The sequence below is a fragment of the Bos taurus genome, chromosome 22 (assembly GCF_002263795.3).
Source record: "Bos taurus isolate L1 Dominette 01449 registration number 42190680 breed Hereford chromosome 22, ARS-UCD2.0, whole genome shotgun sequence".
Classification (NCBI taxonomy): domain Eukaryota; kingdom Metazoa; phylum Chordata; class Mammalia; order Artiodactyla; family Bovidae; genus Bos; species Bos taurus.
In genome coordinates, this window is record NC_037349.1 from 9,592,441 (window position 1) to 9,605,657 (window position 13,217).

Here is a 13,217-nt window from a genome sequence, read left to right on the forward strand (position 1 = left end):
GACAAAAGTTCTACTGAGTTTAGTGGTAGTTAATATAGGATAGACCAAGGGCCATAGGTATGGTAACTGTTTCAAATTAAGGAAATACAAATACTTTCTGAATGCCTAGAAGAGTAGGAAGTACGCATGCCTACTGCTCACTGCCTGCCTAATATTCCCAGAAGGATATTTCAGTCCCACTTTGGGATGCAACAGTTAAAATTGGATAGCTGAATGTTAATTACCTAGGTGGCCTCAAATAAACTTGAACCTTCTCTAGTTCCTCCTTTGTTGACAACATATTATGAGAAAAGATAGAAAAAGTTAGCCTAATTAAATGAATGTTATTCTTCTTTGGGAAGTTTTCCTTTTTAAGTAAAGGTTAAACTCTGTGAGAAATTGCATTGTTTCATCAAGCTTGTCTATACACTGATAAGATACTGAAACACTGTGTCTTGTTCTATTACATAATCATTGACATTTGTAGTAAGAATGCTGATTGAATTCCCGTTCCCCCTGTTCAGTAGTTATAATTTCTAATTCAGTTTATAGAAAGGAGTTCGTGTGTGTGTGTGTGTGTGTGTGTGTCTGTGTGTCTGTAACTTACAGTGTGAAGGCAGATCTAGAAGACTGTGTTAAGAACAAGCTCTTAAAGGTTTCCTCTTAATAGATTACTCATCCACCCATTCAGAGGATGCTTAGGTGTCATTCTGTCCAAAAGGAAAGTCAAGTACAATGACCTCTTTCCGTGCAGTCCCAACTGTGTAAATGTAATATATAGCAACTTGGCACAACAATTTCCCCCAAGGAAAGGAGATTTTTTTTTTTTCGAACATGAGATGAAAGGAGGAGAATTAGAAATACTTTTTTTTGTGAATTTTCCCTTGAATTCCATATGGCTGGAAGGAGGAGAGAAATGCCTGTCAAAATGCTTTTGGAGAGGAACATTTGAGTTGAAATGCTCAAAAAATAGATCAACATAAGGGTCTTAAATTCTTTAGGTTTCATTTGCTGAAACCTCATACAGCAGATTTATTCTTATTCCAAAACTAGCCAATTCCCAAGGGAAACAATTTCCAATATTTGGGAAATAATTATCTATTCACCAAAGACCAGTACAACTTCATTCTAATTTTTTCCATAGCATTTACTAGCAGTGCACTAATATGGTTTGTATCTTAATCAATATCTTAGCATATATAAACAGGGCTACTGCTGTTGAAATTACTTTTCTATAAAAACTGGAAGGCACATACCTTAATAAATCTGTTTATAATATCTGTTATCAGGAATGGTATCAATAAATGGAACTGAAAGGATGTGGACATCTTCATGACACAGTTTATCCTAGTTATTTATTTGTTGTCTCTTCATTGGGGTTACTAATTGCAGCTGGTAAAAGTTGATTTTCTCTTCTCCAATTTATTGTGGGATGGGGCGTTCATTGCACCAGATCCATAGTTATTCAGTGTCTACATTTCAGAAGCTGAATTGCTGGATACTGTCAGAATAAGCTTTGGCAATTCCATGCAGGCGTGTACAACTATAATTTTGCTTCCCATTAATAACAGCCTAGCAAGGAAGCCCAGAATCAAATGCCTTGCTCTCAGCTGGGGGCAGAACGCCAGAGTGATCTATCTTGGCTGGTGACCTGTGATGTTGGAAAAGTAGGCTCTACATTCACTCAGGAGGGGTGGGCGGTGTTCCGGAAATGTATTCCCATTCCTTCACTATCCCCCCCCCCCTTTTTTTTTTCTTTTGGTAGCGTGTACCTTGAAACAATGGGGGGGGGAAATGAATTACAGATAATAAAAATAGCACCTCTCCAAACAGGAAATGCAGCCCTTTTATTTCTTGGGATGTCAACTCTGCGCCCTGCCCCACGCCCTAGCCTGCAGGGGTTTCTGGGGCACCTCTGTGATTCTCAATCAGCGCCCGGGTGGGCAGCGGGCTGGGCGGGCGCCCACGGGGAGTGGGCGCCGCACAAGAGGACTTGGGGTCCTGCTCAAAGCCGCGAATGTCTGAGAGCGCTGAGGCTTCGGCGGGATTTGGGTGGAGTGAGGTGTTATTGTTGTGGGATATTCTCTGCAGAGTTGGCCTGGAGAGTGAGCCCCGGAGGAAGGGAGTGAGCACGGCTTGGCCAGGTGTCCGCCGCCAGAGTCGGGAGGCGCCCAGGAGAGGTACTTGGGGCTCTGGCCCGGGGCGGGGAGGGATGCGCGCTGGCCGAGAGCGGGGACGCATGGTGGAGGGGCAGGGGGCAACGTGCCAGTTTTCTCTCTGATGAATGATGTTCACGCGCCGTTCGTGGCTCGGGCGCTTTGTCTCTAGCCCGGGGGCCGGTGGAGTAGACCAGCCAGGGGACGGATGGCACCACCACGCGCTCCGGGCACACCGGGCAGGTGCCCGCGCTCCGGCTCGACCAACTCCGGCTGCGCCTGGTGGCCGAGGCCCGGCCCCCGCAGGCGCCCGACCGCGGCCATCTCCCGGGTGTGGCGGGTCAGAGGCTGGAGTCTGCCGGCTGAGCAGCTGCCACGCCACATGCCACCCGCACTCTGCCGCCAGCCCGGGCGGGGACCGGACACGGCCGGGGCTACGGGGAGGAGCCGGGCGCGTGGGAGGGCAAGGGCGCGCGGAGGCGGGGAGCTGGGCGCGCGGGACCCAGGGACGCCCGAAGCTGGCTGGCTCAGGGAGGGACTGAGAGTGACAGAGCGACGGACAGGTGGGAGCAGTTAGACAACTGGAGGCGCGGAGACCGGCACGCAGAGAGAGGGAGGGAGAGGCAGGGGACGCAGACAGAGGAGGGAGAGGGAGCAGCAGCCTCGCGCGCCCTCCCTGCAGACGCCCTCCTCTGTCCGAGGGAAGCGGCCGGGGGCGCGGAGTGGCAGAACGAGAGAGATGCGGGTGCAGAAGACCGGGAGAAGGTCCCCTCGCTAGTGGGACCAAGAGGCGCGGAGGGACCGCCGCGAGGGGCAGCTCGAAGAGCGGATCGCGGGACGGCGGGAGGCCCGCGGTGGGCTGCCGGACTGAGGGACAGACGGCCAGACAGACAGACGTGCCCGGAACGGACTGGCAGCCAGGAGGCGGGAGCTCGCTCCCTCTCCGCAGCCAGGGCCGAGAAGGCGGCGGCAGCGCCCCCCGAGCGCATCTGAGCAGCGGGGAGCCGCAGGGACCTCGGGGTCACCGGCCGAAGCCGCTGCTGTGGCCGCAGCCCTGGGTGCCGCAGCCCTGCCGGGAGCCCCGCCGACGCCGCAGAAGGCTCCTTTTATTAGCAGTTAAATAAATCGACCCAAAATAATAACAATAATAAGCCAAAGCAAACAAATACAGCCAAGTCATCCGTGAGAAACAATAATACTAATAAAAGCCACAAACCAAAATCAATCAAGGAACAGAGACGCTGGGGGGACGTCCACTTTTCGGTCAAGGTAAAATAATTTTAAGGTCTTCCGACGTGAACATTGCACGCCTTTTGTCGTTTCTTTCTTTTTTTTTTTCTCTTCCTTCCTGCCTTGCATCTGTGCTTTTCTTTCGAGTTGTCTTTAAGTCTAGGTCTCTCCTTCCTGTTTGTAGAAAGCTGTTGTTATGTATGTATTGTGTTTTCATGCTTTGTCGGAGGAGGGGTAGACTCCCCCCTCCCCAGAATGAGGCAAAAATGAAAAGCAGGAAGAGAATGGAAAAGAGCAGGTCTCTTCATCAGAGAAGTATACAGTTGATCTTTAAAGGCTTCTCTGTAGAAAGTTGGGAATGTGCATATTTCTTTTGGAAGAGAGCTATGCAAGGGGCAGAAAGTTGTCATATGTTTGTTGCCCTCAGAGGACTTGAGATCCTGGCTCCCCCAGGGTTTAGAGGAAAGATGTTCAGTCTCATTTTTATGTATCTGAATTCTGTATCATTGCAAACTCCAAATTTAACATCTTCTGCCTCAGGGTTGTAGATGCAGTGGTAGTTGAATGAGACAGGTGTATAGAAAGTTTCCTAGGAAGAGAAATGGATTCTCTGGGTGTTCATGCATGGAAATGGGGCTGGAGTGGATGTGGTTGCTGTCAGTTCAGTATCCTGAAGATACAGGCAAGCACAGAATCTGGGCTGGAAAGACAAAGAAAGAATTGAAAGTTAGAGGGATGGAAGGCTGGTAAGAATCACTTTCACGAGATTGTGTTTGGAGTGCAGATACCCATTTTAATTTGACTTTTTTCAAGTCTGTTGGTATGACACTTCAGCCTCCCCAAATAAAGATGACAATCTCCAAAGTTTAGGCTGAATGTGGACAAGATTTCACTCAAATACTGAAGAAATCCAAATGATCCCCACCTCCTCTTCTTCATCCACTTTGGTGACCAAAATGGCTGTGATTGTTTTGAGAAAACGGAGAAACGGAGCTGACAGGAAATCACTTTTCATTTGGTAAAAGTTAGGAAACCTTTGCCACTTTAAAATAAATGCAGCTACTGCTCGGGTTTTGTCACCACGGGGCTTACATGTCTTCGTAAGGTTTTAGGCAATGTCATTTTCGCAGAGGGCAGTCGTTTGGAAGCCTAGAGCTCTAGCCATGTAGCCGAATAGTCTGGTTATCTTGGCAGTGATTGCCTCTGCTTTTTCCCAATAAGGATCGCATGGGAGATAATAACATTTGCCCTCATCTCAGGTTGACATGGATTTCTAAGGTATGTATGTGTGTTTGATCCTGAATTTCCTTTCTAATAACATTCTTATACTTTGTCTCTTGAACAGAATGTTTTTCAAGGCTCCAGAGAGGGAGTTTAGAATATTCTTTAAGGAATACAGTTCCTCCTTGCAAAAGGCAGTTACTACCCTTGCTTATTAATACTATCACTTGGTCTCAAGTAATCTGCTTTAAATACAGTTTTAAGACATTCAGACTGCTCTACAGAGATGTCTTAACTTATCCTCAGTGCTTGTGATTAATATTGTCCAATAAATTCTTGAAATAAGTTGCTTTGGATGAATGTCTATTCAGCAGAGTACTTTTTCAGAGAGGTGTATTTAAAGAAACTTACACACTCCAGAAATGCACCTTGAGCTTCTCTGTGACTTCATTTCACTACATGCTGATTTCTCTTTTACAGTGTTCAGCTCAGACTGAGATAGGTTTGGGTGCACTGCGCTATTAAATTAGTAAATTGCTGGTCTCCCAGTGACTTTCCTTCTTGGATACCAGCTGAGTGTGGTTACCTTGAGAACTGTGGCACTAGCCCCATTAGAGCATGCTCCACTGGGGAGTTCTGTGCGGTCTATTTTTAATGCTATTTAATGAAGGAGTGAGTGCCTCACTCAGCACTACAAGGAGCAGGATGGAAGGCAGAGCTGGGCATGGTGATGGATCCTGGGGAAGGATGTCTGGAAAGGTACAGACTGGCTACAGGAGATGGTAATTTTCATTAGTCCTAATGAATCGCACTGACAGAGGCCAGTTGATTTTAGTGGGAGAATTACCTGTGAATAGTTTGATATGTGTTTTCATCAACCTCTCCAGTAATTCTTAGAAAGAAGATTCAATAATTTGAGTGCCTTAAAACTTCAGGGAAATAGTAACCAGGGAGTTGCTCTGTATATACTATTTTTAATCCAAACTGTCAGGCACTTGGGTGGTAAGACGTGCAGAAGTAATTTCACCTTCCTAAAATATTGTACTGGGGAACGGTTTGGAGCTTGTAAAATGTTCCGGGCATAAAATAACTAAATCCTTCTAAGATAGGCTGATGACCTGAAGCTCTGCCTTGTGAATTTGCTTTTCGTTTTCTTTTATAAATGTGGAGTCTAGACCAAGTATTGTGACAATGAAGTGAAGTAGGAAGTTTTGGCTGAACTTGATAGAATATTTAAGCTGTTTTCCCCCCTTACTTTGAGATAAGCACAACAGATGATGTTACCAAAGGTTAACTATTTCTTAAATGTAGATGGCAGAGGCAGCGCTGGTAATGTTCAGGATTTTATAATGAGGGGGGACATGTCTTAATGTTATAGTGCGTAAGATATACAAAGCCATCTGTCTGCAGTTATTTGCATATGTGCAGAACGCCTGTCTTGAGGTAGGAAGTGAGAATGTTCAATCAGAAAGGTCCCTGTCGTTCACTTTCACATTAACAAAGTACTGCAGTCGGGTTATTTCTTTGTGCAGAGTAAAGCTAATTAGAAAAATGCCTAGGTTGTTTCAAAAGTAATAAACACAAGAGAAAGTGAGACGTTTGTATTAAGTGGAGAAATGAGTCATAATTTTTATTAAATGAAGCTGTTAGAACAGTGTCCAAAGTTGTCCTGAATCTTGTCAATTTTTACAAGAAGTAAACCCCCCCCCCAAAAAAAAGAAAAATACATTGCAGAGAGTTAGTATAATTTGCTGCAGTTGCTTCTGTTTTCCACCTTCTACTTTGAGAGAGAGAAAGTAATCTACATTGATTATAGTATTTCTCTTACCGGAGAAATATTATTTGAACCACAGTGCTGCTACTTTTCTCCAGATTCTCTAGGCAATGGGCATTCTCATCTGAATTCAATGTGGATTATATCTGTGCACAAGATCATGATAAACTGCATGAGTGGAGTGTGGAGTGAGTCAGCCGGTGAAGACACAATATACCATATAGCCAGAAGTGGATAGGACTGAAAATCCTCATTACTATGGGGAGATAGTTTGAAGTCCGTAAGCTTGAAAATCGCAAATGAACCCTTTGTATATACGTTAGTTTAATTCAGATCTGCTTCATGACAAGGTTAGGAAAGAATCTGGGGCTTAAAGGTGATGTGGACACAGAAAGCCATCTCTTCAAATGGTAAGTACTGGCATGGTCCTAACTGGTTCCCCACAGTGGTGCATGTTGAGAAATTTGTGAATCTCTAATCAGGAAAAGAATTGGCTTCCTCAAAAATGCCTTATGTCACCAGCGAAGTTCTGAACATATTTTAAGTCAGTGATGATGAACTTATCTTATCCGTACTTCCTCTCTTTAGGCAAACGACCTTCATTTTTTTTTTTTTTAAATCGGTGCTTCCAGAGTGTTTACATTTCTGACTTTGCTTTCTTTCTTTTATTTTTCATTCTAACATTGAAAGTTAAATATGCTTAATGATTTCAAACAGTTATAGAAGTCACTGCTGAAGGACTGTTGAAGGTAGAAAAAGAACATTAACAAGACTTATCTGTGACTGGATTTGTTTTTCTCAGGCTATCTTTGCTTCTGAGGTTGGTTTCATTTAATATATATTTATGCCAAGTGCTAATAAATTGATTTTTTCAGTAGATCAGAGTCTTATAATTTAAATTAATTTTGCTCATCTTGGATTAAACTTGGGTCTGGATGTTCAAAGTTATGTGTTATTTGTATTTACATCACAGCCCTTTCATTTCTATGAGGATGAAATGGGAGCTGAGATACACAGTATTTAAACTGCATACATTAGTATCATCTGCTTGATCAAAAATCAAGTCCTTGAGACAGAGTTTCAAGTTTACTCTGCAGTTTTTAATGTTTGGCAGCAGTGTTAGCTTGTGGTTTCAGAATCCTCTGTAATCTGGTGATATTGTGTTTTTGTAAGTCATGAAATGCCCATCTAGCATTTTGAAGGCACCTTTCTCTAAAATTACTGGGAGGTATCTGTGCCCTGGGAAATAGCTGCGCAGGTAAAACAAAACATGTATTGAAATCATTCCATCGGGACAATGGAGGAGAAATTGAAAAAACAAAAGGAACTGACTTGCAATACACCAAACTGACTCTACCTTCAAACTGAGTCCTTAGCATCATGTTATGCTCTTCCCTTGCCGCCAGCAGCGATCTTCACATCGGCAGGTGGAAGGACTGGTAACCATGGTCTGCAGCCACAGTAGATCAATATTTTAAATTCCTCTACATACTTTTCTTGAGAAAATTTCTCCTGGCAGTTTTTTATAACCCCTACCTAATATACAATGTCCATGCCAAAGGTTATATGAGATTTTTTAAAGTTCTGTGACCAAGTGATATCTATTAGGATAAAATTGCATCTGTGACTTATTTAAAGGCCAAAGAATTCACCCAGAATTATCTCACTCAAGGTACAAGGTCATAATTCTCCCTCAGTCATAAGTTCTTACAACATTTTTAAAGTATTAATATGTTACAATTGTTTCTTTTATCTAGCAGCAGAAAATATTTCATTTTCTTCAGGTAAAGGAAAGAGGGTCCCACTAGTGATTAGCCCTTTAAGAAACAGGCCTTTAATCAATTTATTACATTTCACACCATTTTAAAATGGTGCAATTCTTACATTAAAAATGTGTTGTGGATAACACACAAAATATTAAGATTTTGTTGACAACTTCACTTCTGTGAATAGTAACATTGGTTTTAATATAAGTAAAAATGAAATTCGGTTTCAGTTGAAGGGAAGGATTTAAGATTTTTAACAGGAAAACAACTGCGTCACATTTTATTTCAAATATTTAGGCAAATTTTGTAGAGATTTCTGTGGTTACGCAGCATGTGATTCTATGCAGAATCACTTAATGTAATATACAGTCTTTTTTTTCTGCAAGTTTTTTTCACTGCGACATATTCACAAAGCTGATCTACCTAAATAAACCCAGATCAACCTCCTGATAGGAAGGACCCACACAAGATAGGAAATCAGTGTTTGTGATAAAGACTTCCAAAAGAACTCTGTGACTTTTCAACCTAAGATGGATGGATGTAGTGCTGGAATTTTTAATAATGGATACACATTCTTTTACATTTCCTTTATTGTCAGTTGCTTCTTTATCATGCACTAAACGTGATCAGAGTGAGGATCATCTCTAGGGAAATGCAAACCAGAGGAATGATCTCACATATTTTGCAGATTTTCTTCCAGTTGTCAAGATCCAATACTCACTTTAGGACCATCTAATCCACAGCATCATACCTTAAAGGGAAAACTAAAAATGCATGTTGACATAATTTGATCTGGTTGCAATGGAAAATCAGCACCAATAATTGAGGTAAACTGTTTCCACATCTTCAGAAAACAAAGGAACATCAATTTCTAAAAGTTTTACGATCTTCCAAGTTCAAATATGATATGCCTTGACATGGAAATTAGAAGGCCCAGCTGTCATCTGATTGTTCCGTCGTCTGAGTTGCTTTCAGGTGATTTCATCACCATCACATAGAAAAATCCAGCCATGGGTCGGCAGAGAATGAAGGAGGGGCATGGCAACTCTCTGAAATTCAGGGATTATGCATAACTGTTTGACTTTTTCTTGCTCATAAACTCAATGGGCAAATAAAAAGCTATTGTGTTAATTTTGCAGTTTTTTTATACCTTTCTAAAGCCACCAGCTAAAATCCCCACATGAAGTTCTAATATTTATTGTTAAGAAAATATCCACACTCTTCATTGGCAGGTTTTTCTTAGCATTTTGCTGGTTAATATGTATACCACTCTGATGGAAATCCCAGGGCTGCTGTCATCTGACTTAATTTAATCATCAAAGAGCTGTTAGAAAATAAGTAGATGCCATGTGAATATGTGACAGAATCAAGACTTCAGCATTGTTTACAGGCTTCAAACACTCGATTCTTTAAAATGCAATTTTTAAAAATGAGTGTCAAAAGATCTTTTTGTTATAAATATAGCATTTATTTTTTTAGAGAAAGAAGATTAAGGTTTATACTCAGATGACCACTCTTTTAAGTCAACGAAGCACACAGTTATGTTGAAATTGCTATTGAACTCTGCCAAATTCATTCATGGTCAGGACATTGCAGTCATATCTGTGATCCTATTTCTTTTATCCGGCTTATGGGAATAATGGCACTAACAATTTTAAGTTATACAGCTTTATATTTATTTTAAATTTACTTAGATATACTAGCACTGTAAGAATTTTAGGAAATTATCAAACAAATGGCATGGCACTAAAGACGAATTTAGAAATCCCACTGGAACCAACTAGTTGGTATTAATGGTTTGTCTTTTTATTTTCACTTCGGTGCTTATTTAACTTCGTTCAGCATTTATTTCATATTTCCTTTGTGAAGATTAAAATCTTTCTCTAACCCTGAAATTTCCACATAATCATGGGTAGAGTTTGGGAGAGATGAAATGATACAGCATGCCATCATGATGTGAGTCCATGCTGTTGCTATCTGCTTAAGCTCCGTGAAGCACCCTTAACAACTGGACTCCTTCATTTTTAATTACTATTATAATTATCAACTTCATCTGGAACTACATGTGGCTTTGTTTTTAGTGTTGTTTTTTTTTTTTCAGCATGAAGAGGTGGGAGAGTGTATTTAGTTAAGAGAGTTTATATGTGAAAAATGTATTCATATCGTAAGACATGGATGTAAATATCTGTCCAAGAGGGATATCATTTCACAATGATAATGATCGCAACGTCTGCATGATTTGTCAGATATGATGCAGGAAGCTATAGATAAGGAGACCTTTTGAACTCAGAGGAGCTTTGGATCCCTTATCAGGTTAAAATTAAAGGAGAGGTGTGGGCTAGAGGATGCTGGAACTCATCAGAGAGCAGGCGGGGAATTGCTGTGTGCTCATGATGACGGACTGTACCACTGAGATACGGGCCTCCATGGGATTCTGCAGATCAGAGAAACGTGAAAAATCTGGATTAAAAGAAAAGGTCCGGAAAACAAAGTCTAAATGTGGTGGTGCACCTAAATCTCACTTCTCCAAAGCTTAGCTCTGTAAATACGCAATTTACCACCTGAGCAACCCGTCCTAGGGTTTACCTTCTGGGTCTAAGTAAATAACTGAAAAAATGTGTCCACAGCCAAGACTCTCAACCCCTCTCTGCTTCCTAGTTTCCTCAAGACTGTAGTAACACCAGTTCAGTCACAAACAAATGCCCATCATGTGACCATAGCGATTTCGTTCATTCCTCCTTGCTTCAGTGTTTCATGTAGCATATGGGACACCTGAGGCCTGCTTGGCAAGACTGAAGCAGAAACAAAGTCCCTGGTACCTTGGTATTATTCACTAAAAGGAAATCATCACCTTTTCATATAAAAAATGTTAGAGAGATTTAACCTGATTACATGGAATGAGAAAAACTTCCTTTTAAACATTTTGTGTGTCTGTGTTTTAGTAATTTAGAGTACATCTCTTTTCTGTTTCCAATCTGTAACCATTTTTACTGGTTGAAATTGGAAACTAGCTTACTCTGTCTGTGCCTAGAGAGAGATTTTTCTAGGCGCAATATTTTCTGTGAGTCTAGAAAATATCAACAGCCAAGCAGAGGTAGTAACTAACCTAGGAGGTGGGCCTTGTATGAGGATAGGAATGCTTAGTAAGGTCATTCTCTCCTGTCAGTCTCTAGGGGCAGAGATGGACCCACTGAGAGTTGTCTGGAAAGTGAAAGGAGAAGACTTCTCTAAAACTTTTTAATTGAGTAATTTTCACCATCCAAAAGGGGTGGCCGAAGAGCCAGGTCATTATTGAATGCGAAGGAACTGAAATGGATCCAGGAAGGAGTTACCTTGCATCCTCCGCTGAGGAGTGCGACCAGGAGCAGCAACTCTGGGGTGGCAGGGGAGGTGGAAACATTTCCCAGCATCCTCTCGGAAGTTAAGGCAAGCAGAGCAGTGGGCTTGCTGCTGGGCTCTCTGGCGCCCCCTCTGGCGGCTTTGGTTTCCTGTCTCCAAGCCTTGAGAAAGCTGTTCGGAGTGCGCCGCTGATAATGGCCTCAGACTCTAAAGTATCTTCAGTTAATGTTGCTGAAATGAATCATTTCAGCCCTTACATGAAAATGGTCAGAGGGTGATGTCTGTCATAATTGGGTTTTAATCAGTTGGTCCCCATCAGAAAATGGAGAACCATGAAAGGTGTTCCGTAGAGAGGCTGAGCTGTGCAAAGCAGTTAATTCATCAGACAACCACACTTTTTAAAAATCATAATTAAATATCAGCCATTCTTCTGAGGGGACTTCCCTAGTGGCACAGTGGTAAAGAACCCACCTGCCAATGCAGGAGACACAGAAGATGCAGGTTCTATTCCTGGGTCAGGAAGATCCCCTGGATAAGGAAATGGCAACCCATTCTAGCATTCTTGCCTGGAGAATCCCATGGACAGAGGAGCCTGGTAGACTCTAGTACAAAGGGTCACAGAGTCAGACACAACTGAACACACACACACACACACTGTTCAGAGAAATAGTACCATCAGAAAAATGTTCCAATGAAATTTCTCAGAAGGTACCTGAGAATCCATTTATAAACCTTCAATATTCTAATAAGTGCTAGAACAAAAAATTAGGAAAGGTTAGAGAGTATATCGGAGAAAGCAATGGCAACCCACCCCAGTACTCTTGCCTGGAAAATCCCATGGACAGAGGAGCCTGGTAGGCTACAGTCCATGGGGTCGCGAAAAGTCGGACAGGACTGATCGACTTCACTTTCACTTTTCACTTTCACTCATTGGACAAGGAAATGGCAACCCACTCCAGTGTTCTTGCCTGGAGAATCCCAGGGACAAGGGAGCCTGGTGGGCTGCCGTCTATGGGGTCGCACAGAGTTGGACACGACTGAAGCGACTTAGCAGCAGCAGCAGCAGAGAGTGTATCGGAGAAGGCAATGGGAAGCCACTCCAGTATTCTTGCCTAGAAAATCCCATGGATGGAGGAGCCTGGTAGGCTGCAGTCCATGGGGTCGCTACGAAGTCGGACGCAACTGAGCGACTTGACTTTCACTTTTCACTTTCACGCATTGAAGAAGGAAATGGCAACCCACTCCAGTGTTCCTGCCTGGAGGATCCCAGGGATGGGGAAGCCTGGTGGGCTGCCATCTATGTGGTCCCACTGAGTCAGACGCAACTGAAGGGACTTAGCAGCAGCAGCAGAGAGTATATACAGCATTATATATATATATATATTGCGTTGGCCAAAAAGTTTGAATTTTTCTGTAAGATATTCCAAATGAAAATTTTGGCCAACCCAATATGTATTATATATACTATATATATATATATATATATACACACACACACACACGCACATATATGTATCTACACTAATATAGTATGTAGGTGTGTATATATATATATATATATAGTGTGTATATGTATGTTCTAGAATCAGCATAATATATATGCTTAAATGCTATCCATTTGGCATTAAGCAAAAAATGAATTTATCTCAAAAGTATACAGGTACAGGCAAACCTCAGTGATATTGGGGGTTCATTTCCAGACCACCTCAATAAAGCTACCATTGCAATAAAGCATGTCACATGAAATTTTTT

The 13,217-nt window shown here is 42.3% G+C and overlaps 1 protein-coding gene across 21 annotated transcripts in view; it reads left to right on the forward strand.

Moving 5' to 3' along the window:
* The first annotated feature begins 2,074 nt into the window (after positions 1-2,074).
* Positions 2,075-13,217, forward strand: part of ARPP21 (cAMP regulated phosphoprotein 21) — a 163,958-nt gene continuing 152,815 nt past the window's right edge. For 16 of the 21 annotated variants that reach the window (XM_059879883.1, XM_059879889.1, XM_059879890.1 and 13 more), the window contains exon 1: positions 2,702-3,404. The gene's annotated coding sequence lies outside the window, so the exon portion shown is untranslated. Of the gene's footprint in view, positions 2,160-2,701; positions 3,405-3,453; positions 4,644-5,061; positions 5,369-13,217 lie in introns of those variants that run through there. The other 5 variants (XM_059879885.1, XM_059879895.1, XM_059879888.1 and 2 more) reach the window with 4 other exon arrangements.